Source organism: Rattus norvegicus, chromosome 6 (assembly GCF_021556685.1).
Source record: "Rattus norvegicus strain SHRSP/BbbUtx chromosome 6, alternate assembly SHRSP_T2T, whole genome shotgun sequence".
Taxonomy (NCBI): domain Eukaryota; kingdom Metazoa; phylum Chordata; class Mammalia; order Rodentia; family Muridae; genus Rattus; species Rattus norvegicus.
The window spans coordinates 22,028,704-22,055,905 of record NC_141539.1 but is presented as its reverse complement, the minus strand read 5'-3'; the positions used below and the strand labels follow the sequence as shown (position 1 = coordinate 22,055,905).

Sequence of the window (27,202 nt, the reverse complement as noted above, 5' to 3'; positions counted from 1 at the left end):
GCATTTTGCTCCTTTTATGTTCCCCCCTCAAATATTTCATTTTATAAATTTTGCTCCATTCATCAGCTGATTGATATTTGGGTTGCTTATTTTGGGCCATTTTAAGTAAAGCTATGGTGAATATGCTTTTGTGGGTTTTTTGTGTAGACATACCTTGTCTTTTGGCTTGGGTATAAACTTGGGGAAAATGTCAGGGCAAATGGTGAGTTTGTATTTCACTTTTCTTTTTGGTTGTGCCAGAGATGGATGGAGCACCAGGCTTTGTGTGTACTAGACAAGCACTCTACTACTGAGCTGCACTCCCAGTCCCCATTATTAACTCTTAAAGGAGACATACTTCAAAGGTGTAAACAATTTGAATGAGTGTTATTGCTACCAGACCCCCTGAATCCTTGGAGAAGATGGCGGTCTACTAAAGCTGCATGGTTTATAGGACGGTGTAAGTGAGGACTTCCCCTTCTGGCATCTGAGTTCATAGTGGCTTTAGAAATATGAGTTCCTTTTCAGGAGCGATATGCATCGGTGCAGTGGCTCAGGAGACGGAGCTGTTACCACTGGCCATTGGCAATGGAGCCACGTGTTTGCCAGGTTGGGTTAATTCCCCTATATATATATATATATTTTTTTTTTTTTAAAGATCAAACCATCCAGAGACACTGCCTCATGCCTAGTCAGTACCTTCACATTCTGAGATTGTTCTGAAGAGAACACAAGAAAATCTTGGCTCTGTTGGCTGCAGTAGATTAGCCCAAGGAACGCCATTATGATTATACCTGACATTGTCTCCGTCGGGAGAAATTGAAACAAGGCTAAATTGGTCCAAGATGTATGTGTGTAATTCATGTTGGGACAGAAGAAACACCTAATTTGCCTTCTTTTCTGTCCATAGGTGCTGTTTATCATGAAAGTCTTGATGGATGAACCCTACTGGGGAAATGATAGGATTTGTGGTCATGTGGCAATTCTGAGGGGAACAAAAAAACCAGGAAGTCATGTAGACTTTAGTCAAATACACTTCAAAGAGCAATGAGTTACCAAGATAAGTCACCCAGTTATCTAGATGCTGGCTTCAGAAGAGTGAGTCTTTCTGGAAACCAGATGCCTCTGTGATTTGATTTCTTTCTGGCATATGACTCATGTGGAATAATTTTAAGAAATGACTGTGGACTGAACAGTCTTGCTCTTCTCCGCAGCTCAATCTGGATACAAGAAGATGAAGCTGAGTCCGTATATTTTTTTTCCAGTCTTAATTCAATTCAGCACAGCAGGATCTGGATGAGGCAGCAAATCAGGAAGTAGAGGAGCCCATGGGGTGAATGTGGAAAAAGCACCATTCTGGTTCAGCTCAAGTTAAACCAGCCCCACCGATATGGACATGTTATGCAAATCAGCAAACATATTAGATACAGAAAGAAAGAGGTATTTGAGACATTCAGGGCATTTTGTTCAAAAGGTAACGTTTGAATTTCCTAGAAAACAGTGCTCTTATTCCCCAGAGAACAGAGCAAGCAGCAAAAGCAGTAAGGGCCTGGTTCTTAGTCACCACTCTTAATTTAATATTATGTCAGCAGTAGTAGCTCAAGTTTGTTTTTTAAAAACAGTTCATGCCCCAGAATTCTTTGGATTTAATGCCACGGGGTAATTTAGAGCAGATACACTCTGCGCTAGCCTTCAAGACTCGCTATACATGGCATAGAAAACTTTCTTTAAAGTTGGTCAAATCCAACACATTTGAAAGTAAGTGAATCTGACACGAATATTTGAGAAGGGTGGAGCTACAGGGGCAGATCTTCATGTGAAATAGCCTTCCAGTGACAGTATTAGAGCTCCCTTTTGAGTGTGCAGAATGATCTTTGAAAATTAAGTGTAAGGCCTAATGATTTATGAGGGCTGACTGTGTGTGCCCAACAGCTTTTTAGCATTTCATATATATCAATTTCATTAATATTTAGAGCAGTTCAGTGGTCAAGACAGATGTATACTACCCTCAAGTAGTTCAGAAAAAAAAGAAAAGGAAAAAAATGGATGGGAAAGGAGAAAGAAAAGTACAAGGCAGTTGAGAAAAGAAGGACTAAGAAAGAAAGCAGGGCTTCTTACACTAATATAATGACTTTTCTCTAGGCTAAAATTATATTAAAATAAACCTTTATTGAAAATACTCTCGAGGGTTGAGGATAGGACTCAGTAAAGTGTTTGTTATGCTAACACAGAGGCTGGAATTCAATTCCCTAGAACCTGTGTAAAAAGTTGTTGTAGTAGTATGCATCTGTAATTTCAGTGCTGGATCTGGGTGAAACAGGCAGATTCAAGTGGGGAGGGGGATTGTTTTCCAGCCAGTCTAGCTAAGAGAGAGCAAGAGTCACTGAGAGACCCTGTCTCCAAAAATAAGGTGACAAGCAATGGAAGAAGATTAAAAAAAAGTCTGGCTGTGGTCCTCAAACTTGTATACACACACACACACACACACACACACACACACACACACACACGTAAACACACTATTCCTATGAAGAAGGCATTATTATTGTTCTCAAAATCACAAAGTACCAACAGGTTACATGATTTGCTTTGGGTCCCCTGACACCGTGAGACAGTGCCAGGATTCCAGAAAGAATGACAAAGAGGAAGACAGAGACAGAAATGTTTCTAGTTGCATAGCAACCATCTCTGTCTTTGGTGCACGCTCCAATCTGCAATCTGAATATTTATATCCTTTCAAAACTCGTAGCTTCACACCTTAACCTTCAGTTTGCTGGTATTTGAAGCTGGGGCTATGGAGGAATGGGATTATATCTTTTTTGTTTGTTTGTTTGTTTTCTAGAAAAGAGGCACCAAAAGGACCTCTTCTTGCCCATTCTACCATGAGAACACAATAACCATTAACAGTGAAGCAGCAATCAGCTCTCATCACTGGTACAAATGCTAGTGTTCTGATCTCAGACCTCCCACACTCCAGAACTGTGAGAGATGACTTGCGCTGTTCACTAGCCACAGACTTTACAGTACTTTCTACAAGAGTCCTAGAAGACTCTGGAAGGTACTCCAGAAGTGTGAGAGTAACCACACCAGTAAGCTCATTTAGATGCTTGGGAAAGCCTAGCAGATGGTAGGTTTATTGTGAGCAGCAGAGACTGATATCTGAGAGAGAATCAAGATGTCATGTCGTCCAGTGCTCTTCATGGTCTGCAGATGACTGTAGGTCATACGATTTTAGCAGTTCATGGTGGTATAAATATAAAAAAGATCAACGCTCAGACGCTTTTAAGGCAATTTGACACTGCTTCAACAACTCATCTTTTTTTTCTGACAATGTTTACTGTTCTTCACAAAAAATCTCAGTGTACAGTGGATTTCTGAAAGTAAAGGAAGGAAAGAGGAGTGTCTCTCCATCACAGATTGTTTGAGAAGCATGGGTCTACTCACACCCTCTCTCTTTGTAGATGAGAAGACCAAGTCTCAGAGAAGTGAAGTACTTGTTCAGGGTCTTCTAACCAGCAGCTCCAGCAGGACAGTGGGGGAACTGGAGCTGAGTCCTCTTGTTCCAGATCTGCTATCATGCAGATCTCCAAGGGAAGTTCTTCCTTTTGTGGTCTCCCAAAGCCCAGGGTACCACAAGGACGACCCTGGGGTCTTTCCTTCTTCTAGCTTCAGATTAGTTTTGGAACCAGATTGGAGTCAGAATTGTTGACTTCTCTATCAGGCTTCACAGAATTCAAGCAGTTGGCCTAGGGAGAAAGGCGACTTCTCTGGAACATTGTGGTTGACACCCACTGTTCCCCACCTCCACTATGCACGTGCTTGTTATGACTTGGAACAGGTTGATCAGTGGTGAGAATAAATTGGAATCCAGGTGACTAGGAATGTTTCTCAAGGATATGGCACCTCTTTAATTCCACAGAAGTTCACAAATTGTCCAGCTGTGCCAAAGGCACATGCTTGCAGGCTCTGTGGAAGCCAACTGGCACTCCACGTGGAATAAATGGAAAATCCTGGCTGTGAGAGTCAAAAGGAATTCTTTACCTTAATTAAGTATGAAGTCTGCAATATTGCAAGCCCAGGTAGACAGGGCCAAACCTGGTCTCCGACTTCATTATAACAAACTGTGCTTAATTAGAATTTGGTTAACTCAAACTGAAAGTGATCAAGACTAATGAATTGGACCTTGTTGAGGAATTTACAACTTGTCCATTAACCCTTGATCCCGAGGGTAGTCCTACACTCTCTCAGCTTGCTGGATAACAAAAGTGAACCATTTCTTAAGGGAATGGAAAACCACCCCTTCTGTAGAGGAAGTGGACTCTGGTCCACTTAGAGTCCTCATGCTTCTATAACTACAGAGCTTTCATATCACCCAAGAGTTTGTTTAGGATCCGTCTCACTTTCTGGCTGCTTGTGAAAGTGAAATCAGAAGAACTCAATGTGTCTCAGGTTGAAGAAGTTCATATTAATGAAATGTAAATAAAGCCAGAGAAACGGACATTTCAGAAAACCAAATAAACACATTTAATGTGATTTGTCTCCTCAGACAGTTCCTCAGAATCTCCTTGCTCTGGAGCCATGACTCGGGCCTCTTTTAGTGATAACCCCAGATGCTCCGCATTTCAGCGAGATGCTTGCATTTCTCTTGTGTTTTTGTTTGTTATTTCTGTTGGAAACATGAAAGCCACATTAGCTAGCTGGAAATCCTAGAGGAATTTAGGAAGAAGAGATCAAATGTTTGACAACAAACACAGTAAATCCCATGTAAAATAAATGACTATCCCTGAAAGCAAGGCTATGCACTTTGAACGTTTTAAGTTAAGACAAAAATGCTCAGAAGGGTGACCTGTCGGTGGCAGGGAGTAGAGAAGATGGGGGTTGGAATTAATATTTCAACACAAAACTTGGAAAGTCTTTAATCACAAGGCAGTGATTAGGGGACAAGTGAAGCTGACATTTTCTGTGATTGAAGTTGTTTTGTTCTTAGTTTTAGAACATGGATCTGGGATAATCTACTTTTTACAAATTTCTGCAAATGAAGTGGCTTCAATTATGTCAGAGCTGTTGAAGGGATTGACCGTTCTCTGTAGCCTTCATGTGCACTGTGAATTTGGGAACTGGCTTTTTAGTTGATCTTAAGTTGGCCAGAGGCACCATTAGCTAGACTCATGGGTCTGTCAGAAGAGTCAGTTCTGTCCTGGGTAAGTTCTTTCTTTCTGTCTCAGGATCATGCGAGAGTCACCACATGACAGTGAGAAAACATGAGATCATCTTTATATAATGAGGGAACAATTAGATCCAATGTTGGATTCTAATTTCATATTTTTTCCCACAGATTTTTGCTTTCCACTCTTGTCAAAGCTGATAGTTACCAGGGACTGTGGCCAGCATGAGGGGGAATGTGTCAGTGCTGGCTGTGGTGGCCATAGCAACATGTCTGCCTCAGAACAGATCCAGCATGCGTGAACAAATAGAAGAATGTTTAAGAAGACTTGAGACTGAATGAGAGCAAAGGTGAGGCTGGGTCCATCCATCACAAACTTTCAACGGTCAATAACAGTATAGTCACATAGTCATTTTATTTTTCAACACATTATCAACTTGGCTGAACAAATAATTAATGGTGACTCTTCACTAGTTGGCAACTTCTCAAAGTCTATGTGTGGGAAGGACTCACATTTCCCATAACCCCAAGCAGGACTGATACAACGTCAATCAGCAAGGGTATCCAGCACCAGTTCTGTGCAAATGGCAGCTGGGGCACCTCACGTTGTAGATAAGATGTATATCTAAGATACAGTTCTTATTCACAAAGGTAGTTCCGTGTCAGTGGCAAAGGTGCATAATCCCATTTTTCTAATGTAATAAGATGAGAGCTATAATAAATGAATGTAGAAGGTAATATAGGTCAATTGAATTTGAGGAAGTATTAAGGTAAAAAGTTTAGGTTCCTTGAATGATGCATAGACTTTACCAAGGAAAAAGATTTTTCAAGTTAAGAAGTACATTATCTATAAAGGCATGAAGTCAGGAATGGGTTTGTGTTACTGTCCTAAGACTTCAAGTTACGTCTTGATGATCCATGGGTAACTATGGACTCTCCAAACATCACATGCCATATTGTTGAGGCTATTGGCTGCCCTCCACAACCCAACAGTAAATTCCTCTTGCTGAATACAACACTTACTTATATCACTAGACACAGAGAAGTTGAGCTGGTTCCCAACTAGAAGCTACACCCTTACCGATTAGTGTTCATGGTTCTGGAAGATACTCTGTAATCCACTGGACGAGAAACTTAATCAACATATACCAGCTAAAAACCCTTGCAACAGTAACCTATCTGCAAAATAAACTGGCACAATAATGGTACAAATGTTATGGGAATAATCAACCACTTATTTAAATATTGAAATTAAGGTACACTCCACAAGATAGAACTCATTCCTGACACTTCCAAAATGGCCAAGAACTTGATACTCGATATGTTATAGGCCTAGAGGAAAACTTACTACTACTCTTCTGCTAAAGGAGCATGGCAATAAAATGACTCCTAATGACACACTGCCTTATCCATATATCAGTGACTCATTCAACCTTCATCAGAGAAGCATCTTCTTACACTATACAGAACTAACAGAGAGACTCACAATTAGACAACGTGCCTAGATTAGAAGACTTTGGAGGAACCAGTTCTAAATTAGATGTCTTCATCAAAATCTCCCTACTCCCAAGACCCAGGAATCTGCGGATGCAGAAAGAGAATATCCAGAGGTCATAGATGACCAAGAAAGCAGTGTCTACCAGACACAACAGACTGGTGCATATATACGTCCACAGAGGCTCTGGTAAAAACCATAAGAGATCTTAAGAGATTCAAGCCAGACAGGGACCAGGCACTGAGAAGGGGAAGTGCACATGGTGTCCCAGCCCTAACCAAGAAACAATTTGTAATTGAAACCTGCTGGGTATTTCATATCAACTACACTTCAGGGCATGCCCCATGCCTCTACGTAGTTGATCATTGCACCCATGTAGTGTGTGTGTGTGTGTGTGTGTGTGTGTGTGTGTGTGTGTGTTTTATTTGTTTCATTTTGTGTTGTTTGGCATCTATTTGTTTTCTGTTTGCTTTGATTTTCATTTGGGGGTCTTGTGGGTGTTTTTGAAAAGGGTGAGAAAAAAGAAAATGAGAGAGAAACAGACAGAGAGACAGAGTCGGAGAGACAGAAAGACAGAAAAAGAGAACATAAATATGGGTAGGGAGGTGGAGAGAATTTAGGAAGAGTTGGGAAAGGGGAAACATGATCAAAATATATGGCATGAAAGATTTTAAAATGAAGCAAAAAAGACTCTTTGGCTTTTTCAGTATGTAAGTACAGGACGATTTCACTGCTATATTTTCTGTGTGTTCCATGATATATACTCCTAACAGACTCCTGTTTTCCAGGCTATGGTCTCACCTTGGACATAAAAAATAGTTCAATTTGAAATGTATACCTGAACAAGGACCTCTCAAACACTGAGCGCCCAGATCCCACAGATGGTGCAGGAGAGGTGAGGAGCCTAACAGAGACGCCCCTCCGACAGCTGCATCCAGCCTTGGGGAGCAGCAGAGAGAAACAGATGTTTTAGTATGGTTTCATGGACAGAGAAAGGCAGCCTGCTATGGAGTTTCAGCTCAGCTAGGCATGGGGTCAAAACTGGAAGATGAAGACTTGTAGCTGGAGGCCAAGTAAGATCAGTGGTCGTGAACAGCAGGGGCCAGCACAGAAGACTACGGGGACTCTGATCTAGTAAGTACTAAACGCTTCTTCAATGGCCCTCAGATTCGCCTCACACAGACTCACCTGGTTTGGTAGGTCAGCCGCTGGGAAGCTTTTTCTTAGGGTTGTGTGAAGGAATCTCAGGAGTGGAGACAAGGGAGAGCAAGGTTTCCGTTTCAATTAGAGGATCTGAGTCCATCTAATTCACATCAGCGGCCCACATGCATCATAGCCAGAAAAGAGCGGCAAGGCATGATGGCCTCGACCTTTGAATCCTGGGGCACTGAAGAAAAAGACTGGGGAAGCAGAGATAAGAAGACGATAGGCTTGAGACCGCACACCATAGTCAGTTCTAAGACGAGCTTGGGTTAAATAGCGAGATCTTCTCTCAAAACAAAGCAAAGCAAATGAGAACACTGTGCATTTCATTCAACTGTAAAATGCGGCTGAATGCAAAAGAAAGTCTTGAAACCAGAGGTTGAATGCTGACCCTCTGTGATTGGAAACCACATTTATTCCCCAGCAGTCCCACTGTATTTGACTTATTCTCTTTGTAGCATGTGACTTTAACTTGCACTGCCAGTTTACTGTACACAGCCGTTCCAAAGTCCCTGTTCTGTGACATTAGTCCATGCAGCTCTAGGAACTGCAGGTCCACACAGCATGGCTCACTCGGAGCCTCATGGTGAATGACAGGAGAAAGGGGGAAAGGATCACATTTGCTTATAGAAAGGCAAAGAGAGACTCGGCATCGGGCTCAAGCTTAAGAGCCTTCCCTCCTGGAAACCAATATTCCTTCCAGAGGGAAGTGCCCTTGGCAACCTAAGGACCTCTCTTTAGGCCATACCTCTTAAAGGTTTCACTTCCCTGAGGCAAAAACTCCCAATACATGAACCTTTGGGGACAAAAGTATCCAAACCATGGAACCTTCTTTTACTGATTGTCACTGAAACAGACATGCTTTTTTTCTTATGCTTTTAAATGTCTTATACATGAAGGCAAATGTATAAACTCCTAGATATACTGGACTGTGTTTTTTCTTTTATTAATTTATTTTTTATTTTTATTTATTTATTTGCTTCTAAGACCCACTGAGAGGAGACCTTAGGGGCTGAGCTTTTGCAGCTTTCTCTGTTCAGAAAGCGCCAGCAGACACCTGTACACACAGTTCCTTTGTCTCTTTCAGGTCCCATTTCAGATGTGACTTTCCTGAACTCTTATACACACACAAAGACACATATGCAAACATGCATGCGTACACACACACACACACACACACACACACACACACACACACAACTCATGCGGAGGCTTTCTTATTGCTTTAATTTTCCATAGCATTTATCACCACTTGCCAAATTTTATATCTCATCATTTGTTCATGTTTGCCTCATCCCACAGGAATGTAAATCCCAGCAGGCAAGGACTTTTCCATTTTGGTCGCTGATCTAACCCAGGCTTCTGGAATAGAACAGGACACGGAATTATCACTGATTCACTGGAAGCCTTTGAGACTCAGAGCCCGTACAGCCAAGAAACCATATGATAGGGGGTAACTGCTTACCTGTAGCACCTCACACCGTAGCCAAGACCCCTGGCTTTTCTCCCCTGTAACATCCAAGCTGGCACATCCATAAAACATGTCTCCTCTAGAAATGGCAGTAACTAGACAGCAGTGTAAGGACAGAGCATGCAGTTTGTAGGCAGCAGGTGGGGTTTGGGGCGTGCTATGTCGTTAGACTTAGGACACACTATGTCACGCGCTAGTGTGCTACTTTTATGCATGTTTCTTAATTTCTCCAGGATTCAGTTTACCAGAAATGAAGAAAAGACTGACTTGTCACACGAGGCTGCTGGGAGGATTATAAAAAACAGCTCTCTCTTGTGAGTAAATCGTGGGATAGAATTTGCTAGAAAAGAACCCGGAGAGATGCAGCTTCTAGAAGAGGGAACAGAGGGTCTGCCATTTACCTTTCTCTTGAGCCAGTAACATGACTTCTTGTATACAGCTAACTTCTTGAGCAATGGAGACAGTAATAGCCCTTTCTGTGTGAAGGGAAGAAAATGAATTTATCTTACCGAAACCCCTTTCAACTGGATGATCCATACAGAAGTATTTTATTTTTGATGAAAAAAATTTTCAACTATTGAATGAAGAAAATTATTGAAGCCATAGCTTTTCAAATTAACAGTCTCTCCCATCTGTCTCCTCTAGCCCAGCAGAATCATCTGTTACTGTCTGGGAAGGCTCATTTGTTTTATTTTGGAATGACTACTAACTTGTTTCCATGTATCTAAGGAATGTATTTGGCACTTAGCTTGAATTGCTTTTCCCCGAGAAACTATTTTATATTTATTGCTGTTGATATAAAATGCTTGAATACTTGGGAGGCAGTGTGCTAGGAAGCAAAGACCATGGAAGGAGCTGAATGTTTGAGTTTGGTCTTTGTTTTATGGCCAGTTAGTAAAACGACCTCAGGTACTCCTCCTGTATACCTCAATTTCTCTCTCTCTCTCTCTCTCTCTCTCTCTCTCTCTCTCTCTCTCTCTCCTCTCCCTCCCCCTTCCCTTCCCCTCTCCCACTCTGTCTCTGTCTGTGTGTGTGCATGTGTGTGTGTGTGTGTGTGTGTGTGTGTGTGCACATACTACATATCAATTATCTAGGTAACCAGCCGTTTAAAAAGTGACTCAGGAAGTGCCACCAACTTCAATTCTCTGAGAGAACTTCCTTTGCGTCAGAACGCACCTTATACAAACATGCTTGGTGACAGAAAGGAGTCCCATTGTGCAAAGCAGGACTAGGCTACAGCAAAATGAAACAGAAAATGTCCTAGAAGAAAAAGTTGCTGATGAGATGACCCAGGAAAGGAGACACGCTCAGAAGGGGGCTTTACAAGAGGGCACGGAACAGGGAAGTGCCAAGCCCAGAGTTATGGCCAGAGCTCAAGACATGCAGAATTGACCTCTGAGGGGCTGTGAGAGAAGAAAGGGTTTTAGAGCAGAGGCAACCGAGGGAATGGGCTGGACTTCCATTCTTGTTCTGAGTCTATCCCTAGGGCACACCAACAGTTTCCCTGATGTAGGTCTAGCTTTCTGCTGGACATTTTTTTGATGTTCTTATGCTCATCTCCTTGTCCTTCTGTTTACAAAATACATTTTAAAGTACATTTTTCTTGGGGTGGAGTGAAGGATCGTCCTGGGGCTTCTACTCACCCCCCTTCCCCAATCAGACTCCCCTGCCTCTGTGTTGTGCTTTTATTTCCAAGTCAGTGTCTGAAGCTCTTGGGAGAACTGTTCTTTAGCATTTAGAAGACAATTCAAAGAGTTCTTCAGCCCAAAGGTCCTAAGAATTTAGTCTCCAAACTCTGCCCATGGCCCTTGATGAAGGGTCTGACAGGGGTGCAACACTGTAAATCGACCTGCTGGGTCAGGGAGAAGCCACCTTCTAGTAGACCTAGCCTAAGGCCAGCCGCTTACCTGGCTTCACCCTCCTTCTGGGGCTCTACCCACTTCTGTGTCAGCCTCCTTTAGAACTGCTTTCTTAAGAATCATTTGTTCATAAATCCGTATCTCTGGAAATCTGCCTGAAACCACTGTGTATCTCCTAGACTAGAGGCTTTGAACTGTTTCATGGTATAGGAACCGTTCAGAATCTGAAGACGTTTCTAGGCAGTTTTCCTGATGTGGAGAGAAAAAAAAAAGTATGTCTGCATGCAATCGGTTTGCATTTGCTCTGTAATTTTGGACATGTAGACAACTCATCTTCCTTTTTTCTAAAGCAACTCTGACTTAGCCTTCTACTCACCAGCTGGTTGGGAAATCCCAAGTAAACGTTTAGTGTTCTTTCTTTGCCCCTCATTTGAGGTAATTACAAGAAACCTGGTCTAGAAACACTGGAGAGGCGTTCAGCATGGTTCTCCCTAGGGCTTCGGTCTTTTTTTTTTTTTTTTTTTTTTTTTGGTTCTTTTTTTCGGAGCTGGGGACCGAACCCAGGGCCTTGCGCTTCCTAGGTAAGCGCTCTACCACTGAGCTAAATCCCCAGCCCCGGCTTCGGTCTTCATGTGGTACTGCAGAGGATGATGCAGCCTTGCCCTGGGCTGACTTCTCTCATGGCTTCCTAGTGCTCAGAGCTCTAGGTGCCTCTGCTGGAAGCTCAGGCAGTCACACAAACATGGAGCCACAACACCTCCATTTACCAGACTTGGGGACATTGACTGTACCTTTAGTCCCTAGCTCCTATTCTATGTTTTAAGGACAACTCCCCCGAGTATCTTCACAAGTTATCCCGTCCCTACTTACTAGCTGTGTTCTGTGGTCTTTCTTTTCCTAGTCCCATTCTCATCCCTACCATTGACTAAAACCCAAAAACCACAAAACAAAGAAACAAACAAAAAATGTGGTGGAGGTTGTGTCTTAGGCAGAAGTGGGTCTGCTAAACACTGAAAGGGGAAGCTTGTCATTCCTTCAGAAGGAAGGATTGCCTTTTTCCTCACCTATGGATACAATCTAGTTAAGCCAGGCAACCTAGTAAAGCAGCCTCATGCATAACATACTTAGGTATTTTACAGTTCTTGGGAACTCTAGGTGTATACGCATGACCTAAAGGACAGAGAAGAGACTCTACAATGAGTGCCTTCTCATTCTAGACCCAGAAATCTGGGACCTCCACATATGCCTCATCCAAGGCCAAAGCTGCTTCAGTAGAGGAAAAAGTAAAGAGTGAACTTTGATAAATACAGTCTTTGGTTTTACAATAGTGACAGGTTACAAGGAAGGACATGATGTTGGTGTCGCCTTCTTGCACTGTTGGCATCTTATTGCTCTTAGGAAAATGTTGTTGACTCTGTCCAAACCAATATCACTCAGTGGCTCGGTTTGTGAATTGGTGACAAGCCTTGGGCAAAATGTTTTGGTTAGGAGATGCCAATAGTGAACATTCCCCTTTTCCTAGAAGCCATCAAAAATTTTTTTTGCCTTTAACAATTTTTCCAAATTTTATCCATTACAATCTGGTTATGTCTTGCTTTAAAACATTACCTTCTCATGGATATAAAATATGGATTATTCATTTTCTCCATCTATAAAAACATACTATTTGGCACTTACACTATTAAAACTTAAAAGTTAACTTTGTCTAATTCAACTCTTGGAAGTTCATGTTAATGAACTCTTTAAATGTCTCCCTTTGAAATAAAGGAGTATCTTTACATTTATAATTGGTCCATAATCCACCATTTAAAAATGCAATGTTGTTTATTAATGACTCTAAGTGCCATCTCATGGTTTCATAACCATGTTTTATTACCAGATTCCCTTCTTCTGAATAAGAATCTCAACAGTTTGCATCATTCAGCCACAAAGGAGCTCACTTTCTGATCTTATGTTTCTACTGGGGATGGGAATCCAGAAATCCATTTGAGGCTAGCTTAGTTTGAGGATCCAGATGTTCCAGAAGGACCAGTGTGCTGCCACCACAGCACAAGGTCTCTCTCTCTTTCTGGCAGACCTGGAGTGAAGGAGGGGATGCCTCCCACCTCCTGCCACCACCACCGCCACCTCTATCCTCAGAGTACCTTGGGCTGCCCTTGACTCCTTTCTAGGACAAAGGCCCAAAAGCATCTTTTGGGGACTGGGAGACACCATAAGCACAGGCGGCTATATCAAAGTCTTCTGTAGGCTTAACATGGTGGAGACATTTGAATTTTCACTCATGGCTTCATCTGTTGAGGCAGCTATTACACACCACCAAAGCCTGGGGAGTTTATAAACAACAGAGGTTTAGTTGTTGCAGGTATGGAGGCTGAGAAATAAAAAAATCAAGTGTCAGCAGGTTCAGTGTACGGTGAAGACCTGCTTGCCAGTAGACAGTACCTCCTTACTACGTCCTTGCATGGCAGAATGAACAACAAAAGCAAAAGCTCCAGAGGCCTCTTTTGTGAGGAGTCTAAGCTTACCTAAGAGGGGGCCAGCTTCTAAAACCTTCATCTCTTACCATTAACACACAGAGCTAGGTTTTATGAATTGTGGAGGTCCACAAACATTTAGACTGTAGCAGCCCTTGTGAAGTTCTGAGCCTGAATTTCTCATAAGCAGACACTCCCATGCATCAATCGCCATATTGTATCCACTATGTCCACTTAGAGAGACACACTGATGGACAGATTTTAATATCATGCAAATGAAATGTTCCTTAAGGAAAAGTCTTGGCCCAAGTTTCATTCCATTTACTCAGTGGTATTGCTCTTGAAATATTTGTTTACACCTTATTTTTTTTTCAAAATGGATTAAGTGGTTAAAATAAATTAAAACTAAATTGTTAGAAAGCACATAGAAGATGAAACCCATGTGACAGGGTGTGCAGCACACTCCAGAGAGAAAAACCAATTACTCTAATTAAGCGTTACTCTCGTCTCTGAGGTTACAGAGTGCACCGATGTTTTGGTGAACTGTGTCGATTCTTCATGAGAGAAAACGTTGGTCTAGTAAGAGATTTTAGAAGGACTCTAGAGCATTGGAAAGAAAGACCTGGCTAAAATTGAACCTGTCAAGACAAATTTCAAAGTGTTCAAATAACATTAAAGGCAAAAATGGAAGCCCGTGTGTTCTGATCAGTCAGAATATCCTAAGTCTTACTGTATAATAAACTTTCAGATCATAGTATTTAAGTTTAGAGAGCTTTTATTTCTTGGTCACGTCTTGTGAGACTGACAGAGTGATTTTTCTTGGGCCATTTTCACTGAAGTAGGATCTCAGGCGCCTGGTTTCTCTCCTCTTGTAACAGTTGCTCAGACCTTGTACTGTTGGGATAAAAGGAGAAAGAGTAGGAGAGGGAGAACTCTTGTGCTACACGTTCTACCTAGGGCTCGGTAGAAATCCATAGTGTTTCTATACACACTGGCCACAAGTTTTTACCTGCTCTGAAAAACGGCGAAGACAGCTGGAACACTTGGCCAAGGCTCACTGGATCCCAGAGGGAGACGGTGGGGTGCGTGAGGACCTGAGGACTTTTGCTCTATCTAGTTTTCAATTATGGTAGTTTCTCTTCTCAGCTTAAATGGTGTTTTGGAACACTTTAATTCCTCAGCGTTCCTGGAAGAAGGAAACATGTCTACCAGTTATAGAAGATTAAAGAAAAATTACCATATTAACATAATTTATCATGAAAATATATGTACTGTACTGGTCAATGTTAAACATCAGGTCAATTTTAAGTGAGTTCTCATAAATGATGAAAATTTTATGTATTCAAATGAAGTATAAACATTAATAATGGCCAAATGAGGGACTCTGGCTCCCCGTCCTCATTATTATGCAGTACAGTTCTGGTTCTAATTGATTCTCTGTTGAGTTTCCAAATACGATTTTTCATATGAAAGTTTCCATTCCCGGAAAAGCATGTTAGGTGTGTTCTTGACTCAGACAAAAGTGTCCATAAGAGTCTGGCGCTTTGCTCTTACTCCCTTACCCTCTTCCTCCTCTCTCCCCATTCCCCTCCCCCATCTCCATCCATGGCTCATGGACAGCCTTCTACTCCTCTACTCTTCCCCTCCCTGCCTCTCCCTTCCTCTCCCCTCCCTCTCTCCGTCCCTCCAACCCTCCGTCCTCCCCTTCCTCCCTCCCTCCCTTTCCTCCCTCTCTTTGTCTCTACTCCCCCAACTTCCAATGCCGTAAATAAACTCCATTCTATACATACATACACACACACACACACACACACACACACACACACACACACACACACACACACACACATCTCCAGAGCTCTTCCCCTACAACCAAGGGAAAGAAGCAATCTTTTTATAAAATCCAAAGGATCACCTTGGACCTCAGGGAGGCAGCTTGCTAGAAAGGGGAGGGTGTTAATGGCATCAATTTGGGTACCAGCTGACCTGAATGAGTGTGTTCTGTGGAATTTGGGAAGATTAATGTGCCTATGACCATCCGTTGCCTGTAGTTAGTTCCATACCCATGCATTTGGCTATGAAGATTTCTTCATTCAGACACATGTTGGAAAGACTCAAATTCTGGTCACAGCCCAGATTTGCTTTGGGTCCAGCCCTGTGTTTGGTTTTGTGCTATTAATCTCAACTTTTCTCTCTCCCATCTGATTCCAGTGCCTCATTCCTTCTTGACTGTTCTTCTCAAGGAAAAAGGAGAGACGAAGAAAAGTAAAACTCACACTTCTCTAAAGATGGGAAATGTTCTGGTTTGAATTTCTTGTCCGATGTTGGGTATGTTCCCTGGCAATTGGTGATTTTTGGACTCTGTTCAGATTTGGGTGTAAATTTCACAGGTCTTTATTGCCTCCCTCCGGACCCAGTTAGAGAACTTTAGATGTGAAGTGTAATCGCCCTGCTTCTCATTAGTCACCCCGCTCCTCGCGCAAGCCCCTGCAGGTCCCCCGCCATGTGCTCCTTCCCTAACAGCAGTGGAGCTGAATCGCCAGTGGTAGCCTCTTACGTTTACTCTTGGTTTGTTTTGAGGAGTGTGGAACGTGTTGTGGAGGTCATGCTGGCCTCGAACTCACAAGTCATGATGTGAGATTTCTAAATAATCTATAAAATATTATGAAAATAAAAAAAATCCACAAGTCCCCTCCTACTCTGTTTCCATGCTCAGGTAGACATTGCCTTTCTATTACTATTTTAATAAACCTAATAATTAAAAGCCTTTTAGATATACAAAGATTACAAAGACAATGCAGGGTGCAGAGGAATTCTTCATGCCACACCCTAGATCCCCACAATTTATGTCTTATGTTGTGTTTTTCACTCTATGAACACTGCTGTGTTGTTAATCTCTAAAAGTCAGATTCTGTCTGGCCTCCCAGGTTCTTTAGGATCTGGGATAGCTCATCTGGATTCTGTCACATTTAACTGTCATACCTCCGTTCCTGGGACTCCTGTTCCAATGACTCTGAGCCCTGACCCCCTGTCTCTCTGTCTGTCTCTGTCTCTGTCTGTTTGTCTATCTCTGTCTCTGTCTCTCTCTTGCTCTGTCTCTCTCTCTGTCTGTCTCTCTCTTTCTGTAAGTGTTTGTGTGTGTGAGTGTGTGTGTGTGTGTGTGTGTGTGTGTGTGTGTGTGTGTGTGTGTGTATACTAGGCTTGAAACTAATATTCTGGCCACAGCCTCAAATCTGAAAGCCAAAGAAGATTATGGTTAACTTCCCTTGGTCTTACAGCAATCATTTAAAGGAGCATGGTAAGGGTTGCACCAAAATTTAGAAGTTATTTCTGATTCCTATGCTAGTTCATTGCAATTAAAAGACGGAGGGGAACAGATCATCTGTGTGGAGACTGAGCAGCAAATACAAAGTATCCTGGAGACGCAGAGAATTCAGGCTAAATTCCATTCTGGCCTACCAGGACCTGCGTTATTTTCGAAGTGAGCTCTAATATGATTCTGCTAGCAAGGTTTGTTTCCTTCAGGAATGCTGTTTGTCCTTAGTGACTCATAGAAGCCATTTTTACTATTTTTTTTAAAGCATCAGATGTGGTAGGCTGCGTGAGCCTAGGAAAGGTTGGGTTGGTCCGTTTGGGCTTCATTGGTTGTTTCCCATGGGAAAATGAGAGGAACAGATTATAAAGATGAAGAGTAAATTAAAGATGAGAGGCATTCTCACCAGCTGTGGGGCCATATATGGATAGATGGAAAATTCTCGCCAGCTGTGGGGCCATATACAGATAGATGGAAAATTCTCAGTCAGCTTTGGGGCCATATACAGATGGGAAGAATCAGGCAAGGCCAGCATCATTCAATTGTCCAGATATTTGGTCCAGAGAACTCAACACAGGTTTCTTATCTTTTTATTGGTTGAGGAGTAGGTAAGGTGGAAATGGATGAGAAACCTTCACGTCTTTTTGAGTGCTGATCGAATAAACCAACACAACCAAATGACACCCTGGGCGTCCTTAGGTGTGCCCTTTAGACATTGAAAAATGGGAAAAGAGAAAGGAGAGAGGAAGAAGAAGGAAAGATGGAGAAGGAAAGGAATGGATGATGTTAGAGATGTGGGAGAGGAAGGGAGGGATTGAGGAAGAGAGTGAAGAGATTCAAGGACAGCTTCAGTATTTCTAACTCTGAAACGAAATCTCTATGAGATAGAAAAATCGCATTTCATGGTGTGTTTCATTGTTTACATCTCAAAGGGAACAGGTTTTATAAACTTAGTGGTAGTCAGTAAGTAGGTCTACGTCTATGATGATTTAATTTACAGGAGAATTTCCTGACCTTAGAATTCAGTGCTGCAAAGACGTTTCAAAGACAGACGTATCCTTTCTGCCTGTCTGCAGATGGCCCGCTTGGTGGCAGCCCACTATTCACTTTTTAGTAACTAGCCTTTGTGGTTATCCAGGCCATTTACATGTTTAACAATTAAAATGGAGCGAAACATTCCATAAATTGCACAGGTTACTTGGAAGACATGAAGTTATATTAAATGCTTGATGAAACACTGAGAATTGCGCGGCCTGTCCTCTTCCTCCACAGGCATTTCCCCGGGCACTTTCCTTAGCCTTGACTATTGCTGACCTAGGAAGGTGGAAAGTGAAACCAAGCTCGCCAGTCCATCCTACGGCAAAGCCCACCCACAATTCTTAGGTTATCCGGCAAGGCATAGGATGCATTTTATTGGTTACTTCTTTCTCATTATAATTAGTAGATATCTGTTTTGAGATTTGAATGCACTGCCATTTCCTACAAAGGAAAATAAACGTGTGTGTGTGTGTGTGTGTGTGTGTGTGTGTGTGTGTGTGTGTGCATGCACTCCTCTAATCTCCAATTGGAGTGGACTTTTCCCTAATAACCCAGCACTTTTTAGGCTTTTTACATTTGCTTTTTGATTCATTAAAGATACATTCGCTGTTTCCAGTCAGCTCGAGCTTGGTGTTCCCTTTGGGAAAGTAAATGGCAAAAGACCACGTGACTGGCAAAGGCAAACACTGCTAAAAGGTCACAGCTGTTGCTTGACGGGGAAAGCCTGAGCTAGTGGAAAGAGGAGGCAGAATGTGGAAAAGGTGTTAAAGTGGAGTAAAAGAGAACCTAAAAGTCCCCTTCTATGGTCACAGCCACCACTGAGGTCTTCTGGGAGGCAGGTACTAAGGTGAATAAGAACTGTATGTGTTTCCTAGACAATGTCACTTCTGAAAGAGAAAAGGTCAGGTCACGCTACAAACCTGCTTTCTGTAGAAGAAAAGTGGGTAGAGGAATCAGGCGTGGAGAGCTGCAGGCTGCAGGGCTACACAGGAAACTTGGCTGAGCTGTGGGCAGCACGGGGACATTTGTTCTTCTTGAGAGAACTCCCTCCTTCGAGCAGAAACACTAGGCCCCAATGGCTTCATATTTGTATCCACCTACCCCATACTCAGCTGTTGGCTAGGAGCAACTTAGAAATGTGGGCCTTGGTGTGTTTGCTGCAGGGAGCTCAAAGCTGTGTCAGCCATAGACTGACTACTGTACTCACTAGAGTCTCTTTATTGCATATACTTACAATAGCTTTCTTAAGGTTTTATTGCTGTGAAGACACACCATGACCAAGGCAATTCTTACAAAGGACTTACAGTTTCAGAGGTTAAGTCTATTATCATCATGGTAGAAAACCTGGCAGCATCCAGGCAGACTTTGTGCTGGAGAGGGAGCTAAGAATTCTACATCTTGATCCACAGCAGACAGGAGGGGACGCTTGTCAGCAGGCAGCCAGGAGGAGGCTCTCTTTCTACACTGGGTAGAGCTTGAGCATTAGGAGGCCTTAAAGCCCACCTACACAGTGATGCACTTCCTCCAACAAGGCCACACCTCCGAATAGTGCCACTTCCCAAGGGCCAAGCATATTCAATCCAACCCAATAGCCAATGTGACATATTGATATATACATGGGTATGTTCACACACACACACACACAGACACACACAGACACACACAGACACATACACACACACACAAAATACCCCACTCACACACATTGGTATGATGCATGGCTGGTTTTGGATTTTAGGTTTTTTTTTAAAATAAAGGGAACACACACACACACACACACACACACATACACACACAAAATACCACACACACACACACACACACACACACACACACACACACACACACGTCCCTCACAGTTCAGGTCACTGAATTCCTAGGTGGTTTCCAGTTAGTCACTTTTTAGTTGACTTTGGTTTTATGGAGGGCAAGAGGAGAATAAAAACTCTTGGGATAAACTAATGAAAGTCAAAGGCATTCTCTTTCCCTAAAATACACACACATAAGCAGTCTCTAGTTACATGAATATATCTCATGTATGAACTATCTATATATGTTTACATATTACATATGTATTATACTGTATACATGACTACATTTGTTTTGTATGCACATCGCATAGTCACTCTGTATTATACCCTGTGACAGTGGGTCTCAACCTGTGGGTCTCAACCCTTTTGGGGGTCACATATCAGATGTTCTGTATATTGAATATTTACATAATTATTCATAACAGTAACAAAAGTAGTTATGAAATAGTAACAAAATAATTTTATGGTTGGGGGTCATCATAACATACATAGCTACATTAAACGGTTATAGCATTAGGAAGGTTGAGAACTCCTGCTTTCTGTCACATACATAGTATAGTATGATGATTCTTTTGAAGCATGCCCACATATATGCATATACACACATCTGCCAGAATATACATTTCTTTAAATCAGACAGAACTACAGAAACATAGAAGATATTAAATATACTTTGAGACAAAAAAAGGATTTTAACCGACCTGAAAAGAATAAATATTTTTTCTTAATAAATTGATATTCTATTCCTAAAAGTTGAAGTAAAGAAAACACAGACAACTGGAACTACCTAAAAGATATGGAGATTTAATTGAATCAGCCAAAAAAAATGTTTCTGTAATTAAACTCACATATTTAAGTCTGTGTTTCTAGGCAACCAAGGCAAAAAACGCAAAACATTAGAAAAGGCAACCAATTATTGAGAAGTTCTTGTTGAGAACCATGAAGTACACAAAAGAAGTATGAAATGTGATCCTTCTCCACAGGAAAGAAGAGTTTTTATTTAATGGAAATTCAGAAGCCGCAGCACGGGAAGGGGTGTCCGGTGACCCCCACATGCCATGTAGTGTGTCAGGTAGAGTGTCCTGTGTCATGTAGGGATCACTGCTTAGGGGAAGCACAACTACGACCCACAAAAGGATGACAAAGCAGCTTTGGGGAGGGATCCAGCCTGTGAGGTGTGGGGACCCATAATGAATCACTCTTTCAATAGCTTAATGGAAGGCTTGCAGGAACAGGCCCAAGTTTTTGTCATCTCAAGGAGTATTTCTTGAGTCCACAGATGTCACCGCCACCCAATGCACTTTCCTTAGAAGAGTCACTTCCAGAATAATTGCTGGACGATATGCCTCCCTCGGGCCCCTAAGAACACTCCGTTTCATTTCATCTCTTACCTTCTTCAAAGGAATGCTTGGGGATGGTGTCTCGATGGAGGTATTGTCAGCTCATCACATGGGATGGCTGCTGTCAAGACTGCACCTCACCACATACTCTGAAGGATGCACAGGTTCCCCCTCTACCTGACCTTGCCACCACCTCCACCTCATTTGAAAGACATTTACATATAGGGGCAAATCACAGGCAGCCCCACATACTGTACGATCAGCTTGAGGGGCAGCGGCACACACCTTTAGTCTCTGCCCTTGGAAGGCAGAAGCTGGTGTCTCTCAGAGTTCAAGGCCAGCCTGGTCTACAAAGCAAGTTCCATGACAGCCAGGGCTACACGGAGAAACCCTGTCTTGAGAAACCATCCAAATCAAAACCAGATCACCTTGAGATTCAATATGTCTCCTCACGCAGGAACATCTTTCTGGAAAATTGCCTTACAGGGGAGTTGATTTTTCAGGTAAAAGTTCCTCCCTGTAGAGATGAAGGTCAATTGGTTCAGAAAAACTTCAAAAATACCATTTTTAAAAGAATGATGTGTATGAATGTTTGCTAACAGGCACTACATAGTGTTTATTATATACCAGGCCCTGGTCAAATATCACTTACCCCACTTTAAAAAAAAAATCCTCTGCAGGACCATAAATATTGTCTCCATTGTCAGAAGGGAAGGCTGAAGCATGAGAAAGTTAACTAGCCTGGGTCTCTCTGTAAGAAGGGAGTGAGGATTGAGCCCAAGCAGTCTGGTCTTAGAGTCCAGGTCTTATGGGCTCTATTAGCAAGCTCCAAGGTCAGACTACTTCACAACTGACAGGAAACTTAGGAAAGCACAGAGGGCTTGGTCCACTCCTGGATACTGTGGTTCTGTAGACGTGGGTGGGGAACTGTGACTTTGCAAGGATGATGTTGATGCTGATCCTTGCAGGGTGTGGAGCCATGGCTACGCACCCTGTGCCCTTCCTTAGCCTGGGCTGCTTCCATTTCCTCAGCGATGCTTTAGCCTCTGTAGTCCTTCAGGTTTCTCCAGATGGTGTAAATACACGCCGAGGACAACAATCCCTGCTCCGTTCCGAACCACTGTCCGTGGGCTGTACAGAGGAATCCTTTAGACCATTCTTAAAGCCGATTATGCCTGAGGTCCCAGACACAAAGACCCTGATTTAATCGGGACAGACTTGAATCAGGGAAATTCCCTGCCCCCCCCCGAATCTATCAGATCCAGCAGGAGTGTGAAGATTGGTCCTTTTCACTTAGAGCTTATGCATTTCGCCTGTTAATAGTGAGACCTCAGTCCCCAGGGGTTCCGTGCTTCAATGTATAGTGCGATGGGAAAAGTCACCCAGGACAGAGATTAGCTGAGCTACAAGATCAATCGTCTTTTCGTAAATGTGTCTACACGAGGCACAGAGTTTCCTTCTCCTTTCTGGAGCCTTTCTCCAGCCTCCTCTCTGGAGAGCCAAGTGTACTCGTTGACTTAGACGAGAACTTGACTTTGGCAGCTCACCGAAATACTCCCATTATGTTTCCCCAAATTTGGAATGGTTTGTGTTACAGGAAGATCCTCCGTTACACTCAGAAATGCCTGGCAGCTTTTCTCGAAAGTACACTATAAAATGGTATCTGATTTGTACTGCCTCATAAACGAAGTTCTGGGCCTTTACAGCAATAGCGTACACAGCTCCTGACATCGGCAGCAGCGTATTTTAAGGCACCAGCGTATTTTAAGGCATAAACGTATTCTAAGGCAGTGGTGTATTTTACGGCATTGGCATATTTTAAGGCGACCGAGTATTTTAAGTCATCGATGTATTTTAAGGCAGTAGCGGGCTCTTGCTCTATCTGATCAACGTCCTTTCTGAGTTCCTTTCTTTACTCTGCTGCCCATTAATCTTCAGTGAGTGATAAGGTCTTCAGAAATTACTGAGTTTGTTTGACAAGACTTCTGTTATCAAAATAGACACAGGCAAAATGAAGATAATAATCCAAGTAATAGTTTGCCTGTCTAGGGGAAGACTACTCCAATTAATTAATTAGCCTCTGTGAAAGGTTCTCAAGGCAACGAAATGGATTTCACCCTATCATATCACCCTCTCAGTAATCAGCTGGCTCACAAACTTTTCAAATCATTGTGCATTTTTCCCCCTAGCACAAACCTGCAACTGATTACTTGGGAGAAAATTAAATACAGAAAAACCCCCATTTCCTTTTTCTTACCCAATGTCCCCTCGTGTTGCTGCGGTTTGCGTGAAGTTTCAACCCTCTCTTTATTACCCTTCTACACTGGACTCCCAGTGCTTGAGCCTGGGTGGGAGCACAGGGTTCTAAATTTAGAACACAGGACTTAGAGAGCCTAAGAGGCCCAGACCTTGGCTGTGCTGTAACAGACCTCAGATACACTGTGACTTTCAGATTCTGCTCTGAGAATTTACCCATTGCTTAGAACATTGCTTCTCAAAAACAACTAAAGTAGTGACTTAGCAGTAGAAATACAGGGGACAGTGAGATTAGAGACACCTTAAGAAAACTGAGTGGAATTTGATGGTCTCATATTTAGGCATGAAAGATTCCCAGTTAGGGCAGCTGGATTAATTATGACATAGTGGTACCATAAACTATGGTGTATGTAAGGTAAGGAAGAGTTTAAGTGTGTATGTGTGTGTGTGTGTGTGTGTGTGTGTGTGTGTGTGCTCTGTGTGTAAAGGCACAGCATAGCTACCAAGGTAGACATTACTTGAAGAGCCAACATTATAGAAGAAGATTGCTGCTGGCAAATCAACCTTTACCACAGAGCACATGTTTGTGAGCAGCAGGAGTGAAACTGGGAACTCTTGCAATTTCAGTGAGACAAGGATGGGAAAGAACAGAACATCAGATTTCACAGAAACAGACCATCCCTAATAAACCCTCGGAAGGGCTTCAGCTGAAATAGACCCACCTGTACCTAGACCAAATGAGAACAACCCGACTTTAGATAAAGGCGGTCTCCTTCTGCCCCAAACCCTTGTAACACATGGAAATTATCCTGGGTAGCCTTTATGTGTCATATCTAGCATTTAATCACAGCTTAGAAGATAAACTGTAAGGTCAGACTAACAACAGAAAAGGGATAAGACAAAAGTAATTCAGACGTTAGAAGTCGACAGGCACAGATCTCAAAGTGACTTCAATTAGTTTGTTTAAATTAGGAACATTCTTTTCAACTTTTAAAGTCTTTGCATGTCAGGAAGAGTACGTCCAGTTTTCCCTAGGGAGGGGCAAAAGCTGTACTTTTGTATGCACACATATGTATACACACATATGTATACACACATACATATGAAAATGTTTCAGTAGAGCTACGCTCACTGAAACCTAAGTACATATTTAAAAAAAGGAAACCCAAACCACTCCGCTGAAAAGCAGGTTGGAGAGATGTCTATGAGCCCAACTATGAGAAAGAAACCTTCCTGCATATTTCATCACTGTAAGAACAGTTGTTTGAAAATGACTTGAATGTATGTAGAAGGGAGGAACTAATTGAGAGCCATGGGAATGTTCCGTTTATTTACTCGATGTTGGCCAAAAGGCTCACGGGTGGTAAAGTGCTGCATTCTTGGTGACAAAGCAGGAAACGTACGTTCTACCAGTGGTTTCACAGGTCAAACACCACCAAATCGACCATTTAAAATAGCATTTTAACAACTTTTTATAATTTCAGGCATGCATATCATGCATTTTAATGATTTCTTTTAATTTTTGAAATTATAATGTAATTATATAATTCCCCCTTCTTTTTCCTCCATCTAAACCTTCCCTTGCATCCCATCTGCTCTTTTTTCAAATTCACCCTTCTTTTTATTCTTTTAATATGTGTACATATGTGTATATATGTATGCTTATGTACATATGCATACATGTGTACATATACATACATATTTTCTAGTACAATGTGTTGTTTGCATAGCGTTACTCACAACTGTATTTTGACAATATTCACCCCCAATTTTTTCCTGGAACTCTTCTTAGATCCACCTCCTCCCTTCAAGTGACATCATATTAAATTGCATATTTTAGATAGATGTATTTCCTTAATATAGGTACTATTGAATGATGATAGTAAAGATTTATGAATAATGATTGCTCATCACCTCAGGCTTCCAATTCACAGCTGAGTCAAGAGGGAATGAAGGTGTAGGGAAGGAACCTCTTCCTGCTCTGAGTGGTAGGTCATGTTTGTTTCCTGTCTTCCTCAGTCTTGTTACTGTTTCTTGCTGGCTACCTTCCACCTGTGCGTTCTGTAACTTCTACAGCATCCTCAGCACATGTGCACAAGGATACTGGGCTTCCATCCTCACCCTTGTCTGTACCCAGCGCTGGGTTCCTCTTCTTTAGTGTCTGCTATTTGATCCCTCACCAACCTTATCATTCCTCCCTCCCAGAGCTCAGCTGTTCCTTTCGTTCATGGTACATTCTCGGGCTGCACAGAGTCGGTGACGCAGGATGACAGGAACTCTCAGGGTAGTTGGTACAATGGCCAATGAATCCCATTTTACAAAATAAACTTTAAAATCCAAGTCACTGTTTCATCACATTACATGGGAAAATTCAACTTTGTTTCAAACAGAAAGTTTAAAGCTTTAGAATAAAGGCAAAAAAAGGAAGTAGTGTTTTTCAGAAGTTAAACAATCTATCATGTGTTCGATGCACAGTGGTATGAGTCACCAGTACCAAGGTCTTGGATCCAAAGCAGGACACTAGTGATATCATCAGAAACAGTAAACTTTGCCTTTTTGGTTTGCTTTTCTCCTTCTCCTTCTCTTTTGGTATTTATTTTCTTGTTTTTTTCTCTATTACAGTATCTTAAATTCTCATTATATTTTTCTTACTAATAACCCCCTCCCTTTTAAGTGATTATGACATGGAATTTATTTATAATTAGATCATGTGTTGTATTTTGCATATAAATTGTTCTATGTCCCATCTTCTTTTAAGATTGAAAACTAAAGTCAGGTGGTAGTGGCTTATGTCTTTAACTCTAGCTCTCAGAAGGCAGAGGCAGGTAGATCTCCAAGTTAGAGGCCAGCCTGGTCTAGAGAGGGAGTTCCAAGACTACAAAGGCCAGGGCTACAAAGAGAAAACACATCTTTGTAAACAAGCAAACAAACAAAAAAAAAAACCCTGAAGACTAGACAAGTCATAGCATCTCCTTTCCCAGCATGCAACAAAATAACAGGAAAAATATAAAACCAGAAATCATTTAAAACGTCAAAACAAGCCTCAAAACTACCCTCGAAACAAGGAAAGAGGGCTAGGTGAGGCGATGAACTTCAAATCTGGCAAATAAGGGTTAAATGAAAGGAAAGCAGAGGTGAAACATCCTTCAGAGATCTCACAGGTTAGACTGCACCACAGCCAAGCCTGGTGACAAGTGACCCAAGTCATTGCTAGTTCCCTTTTAAAAAGAGGAAGTGAGTGAGGGGACGCTAAACCATACAATAGGAAAAAAATCTTCAAGAAATGGAGCTGGGGAAACAGAATATCTGCATGGAGAAGAAAGTAGAGCCATTTCCATCACCGTGACAGGAACTCCAAATGGCTGATACACCTAAATGGGAAGCCAGAAACACTGAAACTTCTAGAGAAAACCTAGGCGGTATCTCATAGTATAGTAGAACTAACGTTCTTAGTAGGACTGACTCCATTTGCCTGATGATTAAGGCTAACAACTGGCAACTGAGACTTCGTAACCTAAAATGCTCTGTACAGCCAAGGAGACTCTGACCCAGGGGGAGGGGAAGCCAGCAGAACGTCAGAGAATCTTTGTTAGCTACACATCTGATAGAGGATTAACTTCCAGAATATGTAAAGAACTCAAAAAGTAAATGACCCATTTGAAAAATGAGTCTGGGACCTGAACAAAATGTCCTAAAAGAAAAAAAAAAGGAAGGAAGGAAGGAAGAAAGAAAGAAAAAGAAAGAAAGGAAGGAAGGAAGGAAGGAAGGAAGGAAGAAAAGAAAAAAATGACCATGAAAT

General features: G+C 42.1%; 2 long non-coding RNA genes across 4 annotated transcripts; both read right to left on the bottom strand.

The window, feature by feature from the left end:
- Positions 1-2,131: 2,131 nt before the first annotated feature.
- LOC103692532 (uncharacterized) lies at positions 2,132-10,460 on the bottom strand. Of its 3 annotated transcripts, none has more exons than XR_015623440.1 (3): positions 9,307-10,460; positions 7,827-8,038; positions 2,132-4,645 (listed from the first exon to the last, which is right to left on the bottom strand). It is a non-coding gene; the product is annotated as an uncharacterized LOC103692532 (long non-coding RNA). The 3 variants fall into 3 exon arrangements; XR_015623439.1 differs by having other exon boundaries at positions 9,822-9,975; XR_015623441.1 differs by having other exon boundaries at positions 9,714-9,842.
- A 10,131-nt stretch (positions 10,461-20,591) lies between these two features.
- On the bottom strand, positions 20,592-23,493 carry LOC120093233 (uncharacterized). The gene is made up of 3 exons (XR_015622807.1): positions 23,405-23,493; positions 21,800-22,322; positions 20,592-21,664 (listed from the first exon to the last, which is right to left on the bottom strand). It is a non-coding gene; the product is annotated as an uncharacterized LOC120093233 (long non-coding RNA).
- Between the last annotated feature and the right edge of the window lie 3,709 nt (positions 23,494-27,202).